We start from the raw sequence: 13,250 nt of genomic DNA on the forward strand, positions 1-13,250 counted from the left end.
ACCACGATCCAACTTCCTGTTAGCAGGAAGTGAACACACTAATGTCCACGCAGCAATTACAGGTTTAGAAATGAAGAGCAAAATCAGTCATATCTGAAAAAAAGTTCCTGCTTCACATCCTCAGAAACTTTATAAGCACAGTTAAAAACTCACAATCATTCCAAGTGTCACAATTTAAAGAGAAAAGATGGTTTCTATAGCCGCCATTAACCATCAACATCATAGTTTCAATAAAAGTGTGCCAGCTGTGACGTAAAGGGATGGACACGTGTGTTAATGCTCTGGATGTTTGATCCGTTTCTGGATTATTCAGTGAAGAAACCTTCAAGGTAAATTTTCAAGTGTCATATCACCATGTGTGGTCAGTATCTGCTCAAAATAAGTTATAGCTTATGAAATGTCTCATTTTTACCTATATTTTAACACCAGGATCCTCATCAACCCATGGTTCCTTCTGGATCAAAAAACAATTGTCTATTACAGTCAGACTGTAGCTTACGGCTGTAAAAATGGAGAAACAACATTGGTATTTCACATGTTCTATTCAACAGCTGGGACCCACCACTCTCTACCTCAATGCCTTCAACTCTGAAAATATTTAGAATATCAAGCGAAGTCATGTCCTCAACTTTTTGTTTCAGTGGCTGTTTGTGTTTGTTGGTGAAGAGGGCTCAGAGAAGAGTGATGAACCATGTGCAGAAACAGACTGAACAAGTGGAATTGCATAATACTGAATAACTAATAAAATATAATGTTTAAAGATAGTTTAAAACCCTATAAAAGTCCACAAAATAGTTTACAGAAGTTGAAGAAATTACTTTAAAGACGTCCATGTGTTGTGTGGGTGAGATATCAACTCATGTTGAACTAGATATAAGCTGTACCTTCATGCAGTATCAATTGCTACCACAAGATGGTGAAGTAAAGTTTTTCTAACCCTTATTAACCCGGGCACTACAAATAATAATAATAATAATAATAATAATAATAACAATAACAATAACAATAACAATAACAATAACAACAACAACAACAACAACAATAATAATAATAAAGAAAACACTGAACCTGGTGGTGAAAGTTTAAATTTATAGAGGAGAATTACAAAAAGTATAGAAAACTATAAATATTGTTTGAAAAACATGGATTTTTATGGTAGCAATTTATTATGAATGCAACATCAAAATGTGATTGTTTTTGTCACATTTCAGACTTGAAAAGATTACCACCTCTAGTTATTAATCAACAATTGACTTGGATAAGAGATTTTAAAGGTCTTGGATGTGGTGATTTGTTTAAGGTCTGAAAGGAAAACACTAACATGGGAGAGTGAAAACAAAAGAAAGAAAGGAAAATATAAAAAGGGGGGAGAAGAAAAAAAACAGCCGTTGCCTTCCCACCATGCTGTGTTACATAAGAGCTTCATAATGTATTACTCACTGCACTCCAACTCGTTTTAAGATCACTTTGCACTGGTAACCATTCCTATGATTCAAAACAAGAAAACACACACACATGTACATACGCATGTACATACATATATGTATATATGTATGTATGTGCGTGTGTGTGTGTGTCTTTTCTCCTTCGTATTGCTTACCCTGTTTCCTGTTTCTTTTTTAGTCTATTTATATATTCATTCATAAATTTTGTTAGTTTTTTAATATTTAAAATATGGAAGACCAAAACAGATAAAATCAGACATAAAGAAATAAAGAACTCCATAGAAATGTTATATATCATGAAATACACCAAAACTGATATTAAAAATGTATATATTATAGGCATGAATCTGTTTCTAGTATTTTCTATTTATATTTCTCCTGTATTAATTTTCCTTTTTATTTAGTTTTCAATTTATTTAGTTTAGTTAGTTACTCAGTGGTGGACCAAAACACCCAAAATTTTACACTCTCAGCCTTTTGTAATAAGCACATCATCACATGACAACAGAAATTAAAGCACTGTTCATATTCAATACATCCAAAGTTTAACAACATCACTGACCTGAGGAAAATTGTCCCATCTCACTAAAGTTGCAGCCTTCTCTCACGCTCTCTAGAAAACATATCTTCCCTCTTCGTCTGAATGCCGGTGGTTTATTGAGAAAATGAGCCTATGATGCAGACAGACCTCTCTCTGTCTCTCGGTGTTATTCATCAGCCGTCCAAGGTAACAGGCTGATGGGTGAGCTGCCAAGAACAGGCCTGTTCATGATGAGCTCAGAGCGAGCTGCCAGCTTCCCGCCGCTCACAGCGGAGGACCGAGTGTGTCACCGGTTTACATGTCAGCTTCCGGGAGAGACAGAAGAGACGGAAAAGAGAGGGCGCCACTGTCAATCGTCCCACTGATAACCTAGCACTGCAGCTGCCATCCCTCTGCACATGTTAATCAATACCGGCTGGGGTTTGCTGTGGAAATGTGACCGTGCGCAGAGGAGGATGTGGCCAGTGGCAGCAGAATCATGGGGATCACAGGCAGGTCAGATTATTAGGACCAAACAGTGCCAAGAGCAGCAGGGTGGCAAAACTCTACTTTCCAAGGGATGCCAGTCATTCCTGAGAAAAAAAAGCAGGAATACTAAAAAAAAAAAAAAAAAAGAGAAAAATCTAAATTAAGCTTTAATCTGGGCTACCCCAAAACAGACAACATGGACAGGACTTATAACAACATTTTACTGTATCTCTCACAACTGTAAATACTGCTCATGGGAACCAATCTTACTTTTTGAGCATTCAATTTAAAGATTAAAATGTTCTCAGGATGTACTCTAACTCCATTTTCTAATCCAAAAGATCAAACCTAAAGAACACAGGCCTAGATTAATTTCACCATGATAATAGTTCACCATAAGCTAACTGGCAAACTCTATTTACCAGTTACTCAACCTCTTTAAGCTTTTACTTGAGTCAGCATTCATGCCAGCATTTCAATGAGAGAATAGAAGCTAGCAAGCTAGGATAAACATCTTTTATTTAAAAAGATATGTTAAATAGCTTACACCAAGAATGAATGTGCTAGTTAGCCTAGCAAGCTAGGATAAACATCTTTTATTTAAAAAGATATATTAAATAGCTTACACCAAGAATGAATGCGCTAGTTAGCCTAGCAAGCTAACATTAGAGCTGATTACCACCACTTTTAATTTTTGTTTCACCTGTTGTCATAAAGTCACTTTAACCCAGTTTAATAGATCAAGTGTTTGAGATCAGGTTGTGAAATACAAAAAAAAATTGTCTTTTGGTAACAAAAAGAAGAAGAAGAAGAAGGCGGCTATTACTCTCTCAGACTTAAAGACATGCAGGTAATGGTGTTAGGTTAATGGGTCATTCTGAATTGCCCATAGGTGTGAATCTGAGTGTAAATGGTTGTTGTTTCGATGTGTTAGCCCTACGACAGACTGGCAACCTGGTATGGTAGCTAGGATAGGCTCCAGCCCCCTAGCTACTACTTGATAATCAAGGTTTTAGACAACTAAATATACTTTAAACTACAAGATACAAATTAGCATTTTCCTTCTGATCTTCACTTTGAACTGCTTTTACATCCAGAGTGCCACCTTTAAAGTGGAATCGTAACGTTATCTCAGCAGGTTAAAATCAAAATTCAAAAATGCCCATCTAATGTCTGCTGTGCACTGAATGATACTGAGACAGGACATAAAGCTCACTTAAACTTCACTGGTGGAGGTGACTCACATTTCACATGACAACATTACGTGACTCGGTCAGATGAATATTATTTTCAGATTGCACATCGGCTCTCGCCCACAAACATCGGCACGACTCTGCGAGGATGAGGCACGACCGACGGCGCCAAGAGGCCGAGGCGTTCTCACACCTCCTCAGACACACACTGAGCAGGTTACATAAGGCTGAGACTGAATGGGCTGCTCCACTTATAAAAAGCACGTGTCGCTCCTGTCATTTCTTCTGATTGGGCAAAATGGGGAGAATCTGCTGATAAGGGATCAGTAAAGAAGGAGGAGTTTTTATCCTAACACACTGCTGAGAGAGCTGAAGAGGTTATTTTAGTCATAGATAGACAAATAGATGTTGTTTATAAATAAAATGAAAAATAAAAACAATAATAATAATAATAATAATAATAATAATAATAATGAGAAGGATTAAGAATGATCCAAATAACATCCAACTGATTAATTACCATCTTTAATTCAGGTTCAACATGTTGTGCCTTCAGTGATGCTTGTCTGCATACCTCGGTTGTAACAAGTGTTTATTTGCATTACCAGTTCCTTCCTAGCAGGTCAAAACAGTCCGGTCATTCTCCATTAACATTAACAAGATGTTTTCTCCCAGCGCACTGCTGCTCACTGGATATATTCTAATTTTTTGGACCAGTCTCTATAAACCCCAGAGATGGATGGAAAATCCCAGTGTGAAAGAACCACGGCAGACCTAACAACATGTACATGCTCTTCAGCATACTGTTTTCAACACTGTTCTCTGTTGCTGTACACACACAGGCGGCTGCAAAAGAATGTGTATATGTTTATCTCAAGATGATTAATCCTCTTTTTTTTTTTTTTTTCAAATTAAAGATTAAAAATCTTGTCAAACACCAGATTAATGTCAGTTGTTAGACTGGTCCCACGGTGAGTGATCAATTAGTCTGAAAATTGTTTTCAGCTGCAGTTGATGAGAAATAACAAGTTCAACAAGTAAGGTGAGGAATATGAAAAACTAGTTTTTAACATCTTTAAACTTTTAAAGCGATTTACACTGAACTAAAGCCTGTCACTAATTTAATCCTGTACCCGTAAAATAATCTAAAGCAAGGTCAGGCAAGATGTTTAATGTTTTACATCGAAAAACTCAAATTACTGGAGAAACTGGCAGCATAAAACCTAAAGACATTTGGGATTAAGACGCCTCTCAGGTACTCTCAGATCTACAGCAGCACGTGTTGAAGAACTAAATACCCCATTATCTTTCTTATGCAAGTGCCACCCTCCCACAACAAAGGCTTCCTCTCTTTTTCACACTGTCCTAATCCTGCTGCACAGCATGTCTGAACACCCCCCCAGCTGATCCAGCCGCCTCACTGTTTCCCGTCCAACAGCGCACTGAGGGAGATGACCAGAAACACCACTGATCTGTTCCCAAGGAGGAGAAACTAAACACAGAGGCACAGCCACACTGGGGATACTAGTATTAGCAGATCAACAGAGAAAGAAGAAAAAGCACTGGAACAAATAACTTTTGTTATGAGGGTGTAACATCAACAAATTTGTGAAGTATAACACAAAACTTACAATAGAGGACGGCTGACAGTAGTTGTGAACATGGCTGTATGTTCCATGAGTGGAAAGTAAACCTGTGAGGGAGCTGTTCTTCAACTCGAGTTGTCATTATTAAATTTTAAGTTGTTGCCTGCATGAACACAACTTTGAGATAACCTTTGGTCAATTAAATGTTTCTCATTTCAATTTGATTTAGCTGGACGGAAACTTTGCTGTTATCTTAGAAAATATTTATGATAATATTTATTCGGTTCTTAAATATGTCCTGTATGTTCATATACTTATAATAAAAATGTTGGTATTCAGTTTAATCAATACCTCATGTAAAACAATAAAGAAAAATGGATGGATGGATGGATGGACTATAAATGATCACAGAAACCACATGGACATTTCCTTTAAAAATAAGCAAAAAATAAAAATATTAAAATAAAAAAAGTTTATTATCCTACGTAAACGAAATGCTCACGTATTACTCCTCACATCTGGTGTGAGTGTTAAGCTGTCACTGATGGCTATGACTGGACAGAAACACTCGTCTGATGTAATTACAGTGAAATCAAATTTGACATTTGTAAGAGTGCCATCTGTTGGCCAGAAAGTGGCATTGCAGATAAGCTAGCTGTTAGCCAGCTAGCTGTTACGCTGGGTCTCAAGCAATTCTCCACATTAGACAAAAAATTTAACTTCAGATCACCCAGAAAAAAAAGACAGTTTCATCTCATGAAGCCTGCTTGACCAAACTGTGAATTAACCTTCAGGGTAAAACTACAGTCAACAGGACATTTCTTGGAAGGATAGTTATGTGTTTAGGATCAATTCTGACACACACATGCACATGCACAATATAGTATAAGCATAGCATTTGTCACGACATGTCAAGTTTATGCAAAGATTCTTTAAACCTTAGGAAAATCAACTAATCTACTATGAAAACCATAAATTACCTACAAGGATCCAACACTAGACACTGTTCTGATAATCGCTTTGTATGTACAATGATTGTATTACTCGAGTCAGTGTCTCCAACAACTTTAATTAGACATAGAATAACTTTCTGTAGTATATAGAACTTCATCCTAAATATTAATCACTGTGAAACTAAATGAAAAGACACGCTGCTGTTCCTGTTGAAGAATGGCCGCGCTGCCTCCTCCCATATGTGGAAGTCTCATGAGTAAACATCTCAAATAAGAACTTGGCGTACTTGCTATTTAGCAACAGCCACGTTCTTGTTCACGTGCAGAAATAGTCCATGCTCTTCTCTGCTCACCCGAGCTTCAATAACACTGGGATCGTGGCACTGATCAATAGGAGGGTTGATTGCATTTTGTAGGGTTTGAAACGAGATGGACCGTGGCCATCAGCTATGATCAACACAATTATTCCAGCTCCACTGCTTCACATACTGGGATGCATCAGAACTGTGTTGTTCATTTTTCCAGTTAAAGCTGTGTTTTCCCAACCTGCTGATGCTGTAGGGAGAAATAGAGCGCCATTAACAAGCTTGCATAATTTCAGAAACCTGATGGACCGATACTGAAACACAGTTCTTCACAGGTATTGATCTCTAAGAGCCAAGGTTGTTTAGATGATGGAGCGCGTTCTAGCAGCTGAACAATTCTGACTGGAGGGACGAGACAGATTTGAAAATGCTGTTTCGGTCATCGATAACAAGGTCGACATCGGCTTGGAGTCTCACATATGTAGGATTGATGCTTGTGTGTTGTCTGTTTGACTTTGGCTACACAGAGTAAAGGATTATGGGTATCTGTCCACTGCATAGGATCAAGGCACTACCACTGGAAACCTTAACTGCCTTACAAAAACTAGAGGACTATGTTGCATTAATTTTTTGTTATTCGAATGGGTTTAAACAATCACCTAGACTGAAGGGCAGTAGTGAATTATTATTATTCCATATTCTGAACAATTAAAGTTAAATCAAGTTAACTTTTACAAATTAATTTTAATTAAATAATTGTTTGGTTAATGAAAGACTCCTCCTCCAGATGTCATCAAACCCAGTGGGAAGTTTTTTTTTTATTCTTTGTGAACGTTAGGACTATCAAGATCATCTTCTTCATCCTCATCTAGCTTCCACATGCACTGTGCTTTCTGTGGACTTCAAACTTACAGAGAGCAAACATCCTTTTTCAAAGTTACCCGAATGCCATGTGGAGGATATTCGCTGGTGATCAGAGCTGGTACTCCGGCTACAAATTAGCAGTTTAATCAGTTGAGGAGTCCAAAGGCAAAGTGTCAAGTGAGGACGCTCTGGGTTGCACAGCTTGAAATTGTTCCTGAGCAAAAGACAGTCAACGTGGACTCCTGCTTTAACCTTCTGAAACATCCAATGAAGAATTGTTGTGCCAAATGAAAACACAGTTCAAGTTCAAAACCAGCTGGACTACCCCTCCCTATGACATCCCACTTTGTAAAAATGAAAGTTGAGTTGAAGGATGACTGTTTTACCTTTGCCTTTAATCCACATAAACATCAGTGTGAATGTGCTTTGCTTGGTTTACCCAACAGTCAAAAATAATTATTACAAAAAATATTCACATTAACAGCAACAAGACAGAGTTTCATGTTGCTGTTTGTTAGTTTTGCTTGATTATGATTTAGATTACAGCTGACTGACTTGGGCACGAATCCCAGGTTTGAGTGCAAGCAGGGGGCTTTTCTCTACATATTTCTTGTCTTTAACCTTAAACAATAATGCAGTAAAAATAAATATTACTTTTTTATTTTTTTTTAAATGTTCAGTTGAATTAATTCCCAGTTGAGAGTTGCTTGTTTTAAGCTCAAATCTGGAGCAGGAACGAGCTGTAGCCTTTACTCAGACTGCCCAGCCGCACCTGTCAGCTCCAACAACAAGCCGCAACCGTCTGAACAAACATCTGGCTCTCAGCACCCCCGCAGGTCTCAGCTCTCTGTTTGAGTCTGTACACTAATTAGTTTGACTTGGTGCACTTATCATCTCTGCTGGACCCTGAAACACCGCACAGGAAGCTCTGACACAAACACCACAATTCCCACAGCTCCTTAGACGTCTGCTCCTCGAGCAGGTACAAAAAACAGCAAATAGAACAGGAGAGCTCAACATGATGAACCGGTTTGTGAAGAGAACCCAATGACCTCCAAACAACACCAAACTAAAACTACAGTGGACCTTAAAGAGATGAACATGGCCTAAAACCCTGAAGTTACTATGAAGAGAGTCAAAATGTGTAAATTTTCCTAGTTTTTTGTTTTGTTTTTTTAAAGATAAAATTGTAGGATTAAAGTGCATCCTATCACGAATAATTACCCTTTCCTGTAGGGACTGTTTTCCAGGTCTGCACAAAAGATGCTTAACTTGCATCTCCTGAACTAGTAGGCACATAGATGTCTCTATAAAGTCTCACGCTCACAGAGAGATGACGAGGTTTAAATTACTCATACCTAAGCTGTGCTGCAAATAATTGCAGAAAAACAGCAGGAAGTACTTGAGCACTTGTAGTTTTTTTTTCTCTTAATACAGATTTGTAGTATGGTGACCCTGAGGTCCAAAACACACCAACAACAAGCACTGACTTGACTTTGAATGAAGTTCTGAACCTGATAAAGAAAAGACACGCATAGAGATATCACTCAGATCAACCACAGACAAAGGCAGCTGTAGACAGCGGTTAAGTTCTTCCAAAAGTGCACCTACAGAAACCCCGAGAGATTGACTTGTTCTAGTCTTCTCCTTTAGTCGTCCTGACTCAAGGTGAACTACACACAGAGTGAATTTACATTTTAGGGAGGGGAGAAAACATGTCAGTGTAGGAGAAAGGGGTGCAACTAAGAAAAGGTCATTGTTTGATCCTGGTGATGTTGCTTCTTTGATCAAACTCAACTGTGTATCACTATGCACATAATGCTTCTTTCACTGCTTGTGCTGCCACTTCTAAAGCCTTTTTTTCTTTCAAAGTACCAATGTTTTCTTAGTGTCCTTGTGTTCATCAGTTTAGGTTTTCTTCCAGGACCTGCATTGCTGCTTGTGACTCGATGCTCCAGACAAGAACAAACTCAGCTACATCAGACAGACAGGAGGGGAGGGTGGGGGCCAGGAGGACGTGAGCAGCACCATGCCGGAGACGTTGACCCACTAGCGAATCTGTAGTGACGTGTTGTGGCATTTTCATTCCCCTGGCGGGCTGCAGAGCTCGAGTCGTGCTGCCTGACTGCACCGATAAGACGGCGGCCTGACACACAGTGAATACACAAAGAGCCGGCTCGAGGTCTGCAGGGTTTTTAATCAGGCAGCTGCTCTGAGTGGCTCGCATCCTCACACTGTTTCATAACTCAAGTCTGGAAAACTCAAAACATATCAGGAGTTATTTTCATCACAAAATGCTGCCTTTTACTTTCAGTTAACCTGCTTCCGTCAGAAAAAACCTTCACTGCCCAGAATGGCTTTTAAAGGACCCTAAAGGTTTCACGAGCCAATTGTAAGTGAAGGTGAACTGAGCTTTTCAGTCAGGTATGATGATGAAGGATGAGCTCCACTCATTAAAACCCAACTTGACTTGGAGCCTGCAATGCATTCTGGGTCATTCTTTGCTCCTGTGGGTGCAGAAAAGGCTCATTTTGCTCTCCTCTGGTGGATTTATCTCTGTGCCAATGCTGAGAGCAATTTCCAAATGGCTTCTCGTGAAAGAAAGCAGGTCTGTCTGAGGGGTTGATGCTACCTTTAAAACGAGCAAGCAAAACTTGATTGATGTGGTAGATTTAATTTTTCTTTAATGGCAAAGACAAAACATAAAAAGAAGATAACAGCTAAGGTTAAATCCATAAAATAAAGAGAAATTCAATATGATAATAATAGAAACCAACAACAGACCAGTAACCTGAAATTGATAAAGCAGCTAGAAATGAGATAACATGATTACTGGGACCAGGAAGTAGACTACTGAAAGGCTAAACAGGAATGTTTTTATTTTTGAACACTAATAATATTGCAGCAAATGAAAAATTGTTGGTAGACACAGCATGTCACAGAGGTACTAAGGTACCAAACCCTTCAAGGTCTTAAATCAACTCCCAAGCTAACAAACCACAAACCAATGCAATGACTTCAGTAACTAAACCTTTTGTTATTTCTGTGAGCAGATGACTAGATATAAAAAGCATGGGCAACTTTTCCAGCTTCCTCCTGGGATTAATGGCTACGTAAATTCTCAGTCATCCAGATAGTCTTAAGAGCCTGAAAAAGAAAAGTGACTGGAAGATGTTTCATTTCTCAAGTGGCTTCTACAATTCTTAAACCAAAAAGGTGGAAAGTTTCATGTTTTTAAACCCTAGTGAAGACTGACCGTCAGGGGGACAATCAGATGTCAACCACCAACAATGGAGGGTTGAGTGAAAAAAGTACTTGTCCCTTTGGTAAATCATGAACAAACTGTCAGCTGAGGGACTGACAAGGTGAATCAGGTTAAAAGCTTTCAAAAAGCAACACAACAAAAAAATTTCTTGATGATCCCAAAGACTTTTGGGAAAATATTCTGTGGTCTGATGAGACAAAAATTGACCTTTATGGAAGGTTTGAGTCCCGTTACATCTCACATAGAACTAACACAGTACTTCATAAAAAGAACATCACACCATGGTGGTGGCAGTGTGACGGTCTGGGGCTGCTTTGCTGCTTCAGGATGACTTGCTGTAACTGATGGAACCATGAATTCTGCTTTCTACAAGAGCCTGATATCCACTTACGAGGATATCATGCTGCCGCTGTTCTATCAAAATTTAAAGCGAATGTCCTTAGATGTGGATCTCATTTTTCTCAGAAACAGAAATCAGGTTTAAAAGAAAAATCATGTAATTCTTTGTTTTTACATTAATCGGGTCCCAATCAGCCCAAATAGCAAAGAGAAATGAAAAATGCATGCCGTGAAAGAGTTCTTAGGAGGTTAAAGCAATTCTACAAAGAAGAGTGTCCCAAAATTCAGAGATGTGAAAGACTCATCGCCAGTTATCACAAATACTTGATTGCAGTTCTTGGTGAAAAGCTTTGCATCTCCACTGTTGCAATAAATGGTTAAAGTTTGATGAATGAAAAGGCAGAATTAACCCAGAGTTTCAGCTTGACGTGTGGACAGCTGGGTGTCTCCAGCTTCTGGAGCTTCTTACACAGCTACGCAAGCCTAAAATAGAAACACATTAAAAGCCTTCAACGCTCATCCACTGCCTCCAGTAACGAGTGCAGCTACAGACTAGGTGCCTTCTTGATTAATGTTTGTTTAATATTTTAGACTTAAAGTGTTCATTAAATACTGAAAATTATCTAGCAGCCAGCTTGAGCTGATTGTTTTTAGCTGCAGCAATTAGTTAGGCAACTATTATGTTGCTTGAATAACCACTTTGTTTTTTTCCCCCAAACAAAACTGGCAAACATGTGCTTGTTACAGATTCTCTAAGGTGAGAACTTGCTGCTTTACTTTATCATATTCTGACAATATGAATATTTTAAACACATCCTTTAAAGATAACACCTTTGTTGTATGTATATGTTGTATATGTGTTATGAAGTAAGTTATGGAATAAAAATAGATGTAGCAGCTATGTTTGCCTTGCAATTGTCAAATTGTTAGTACACAAGTACACCCTGGGAAGCCCTCTTTTCTGATTCATCATCATCATCACCTTTATTTATAAAGCACTTTAAAACAACCACAGCTGACACAAAGTGCTGTACATTGGAACTGTAAAATAAAATTGCATGAGATATAAATAAAAACCAAATAAAAGAGGAGTGAAATCATTAATTAAGTAACTACTTCATTAAAAGAGAAACTAAGTCTCACTGAGGTCATTCTAATAATGACAGAAATCTACAAAAATAACTACATTTCCAGGTTTTATGCAGTGGTGTACTCCACCAAGACAATTAGTCAAATCGGCTTCACCCTTGGTTAGTTCAATCTAAAGATGTTTGCAGTGCTAATTTATAAAGCATTTGGATTTTCGTGCAACATCTTGGCGAATTTTGATGTTTCGCCACAGCACAAGAAGCAGCTAAACTCACAAATTGTTCAATCTTCCCCAAACTTTGTGGTGTTTGAAGCTTGTGGCAGAAAACATCTATAACCTAATATTAAGTCACGGTCATAGCACACACAGTGTGCCACAGTCATAGCAGCAACAGGAAGTCTAAATTACTGTGTGATTAAAAAAATGCTTAAAAATCACACAATGTAAGTGATATTTGTAAGGCTCGTTCTGAAAAATATTGACTTCAGAGATCAGTTGTTTGTGTCACACTTCTCTGCAATCCATGCTTTGCACTCCATTGGCAGTGCAGCAGTACTGACGTGTAGCCTGGATTTAATTTCCAATTGTCTACACCTGACCAGGTGTGTATAAATTATAAAACTTTCCCCTCAGAACTTGGATGTCATTGCTCAGAGTGACAACACAGCCACGTTTCCATTGGCTGTCGCCAGAAAAACAGGCTTTGTTTTGCTCTCTAGTGAGGTAGGGCCACTCAATGATCAACAGCAATACCTGAGCCCTGTATTAAAAAACTGAACTTTATCTTATCCAGGTATCTTTAAGGTTGGCTCTGAGTTTACTGTACTCCTAAGGTCTTTCACTTCCAACCAAAGATTTATTTAACCTCTGCAGGGAGAACAGTTTTTCAGTGTCTTTGTGCTTCTCTGATGGGGATCAGTAATAAATATAGATTCTTAAATGCAACTTTATTCCTTTTTTGTGTTGGCAGAAAATAATTTTGCACAGTTTTATGGGTACATGTCTTAAGTTCTTTATTAATTTTTATTTGGCAACCATTTGATAATGTCTCTAGAGTAGGTGATGCTCATAGGTATAATTTTCTGTGGAATAAAAGTCATATGCTCTGCAAAACGCCCCTTTTAGATTGGTCAGATGCTGGAAACACCACGTATTTCATGTGAATAATCAGCATAAATGCTGCGTTAACTTAGCAAGTTTA

The sequence above is a fragment of the Neolamprologus multifasciatus genome, chromosome 23 (genome assembly GCF_963576455.1).
Source record: "Neolamprologus multifasciatus chromosome 23, fNeoMul1.2, whole genome shotgun sequence".
NCBI lineage: Eukaryota > Metazoa > Chordata > Actinopteri > Cichliformes > Cichlidae > Neolamprologus > Neolamprologus multifasciatus.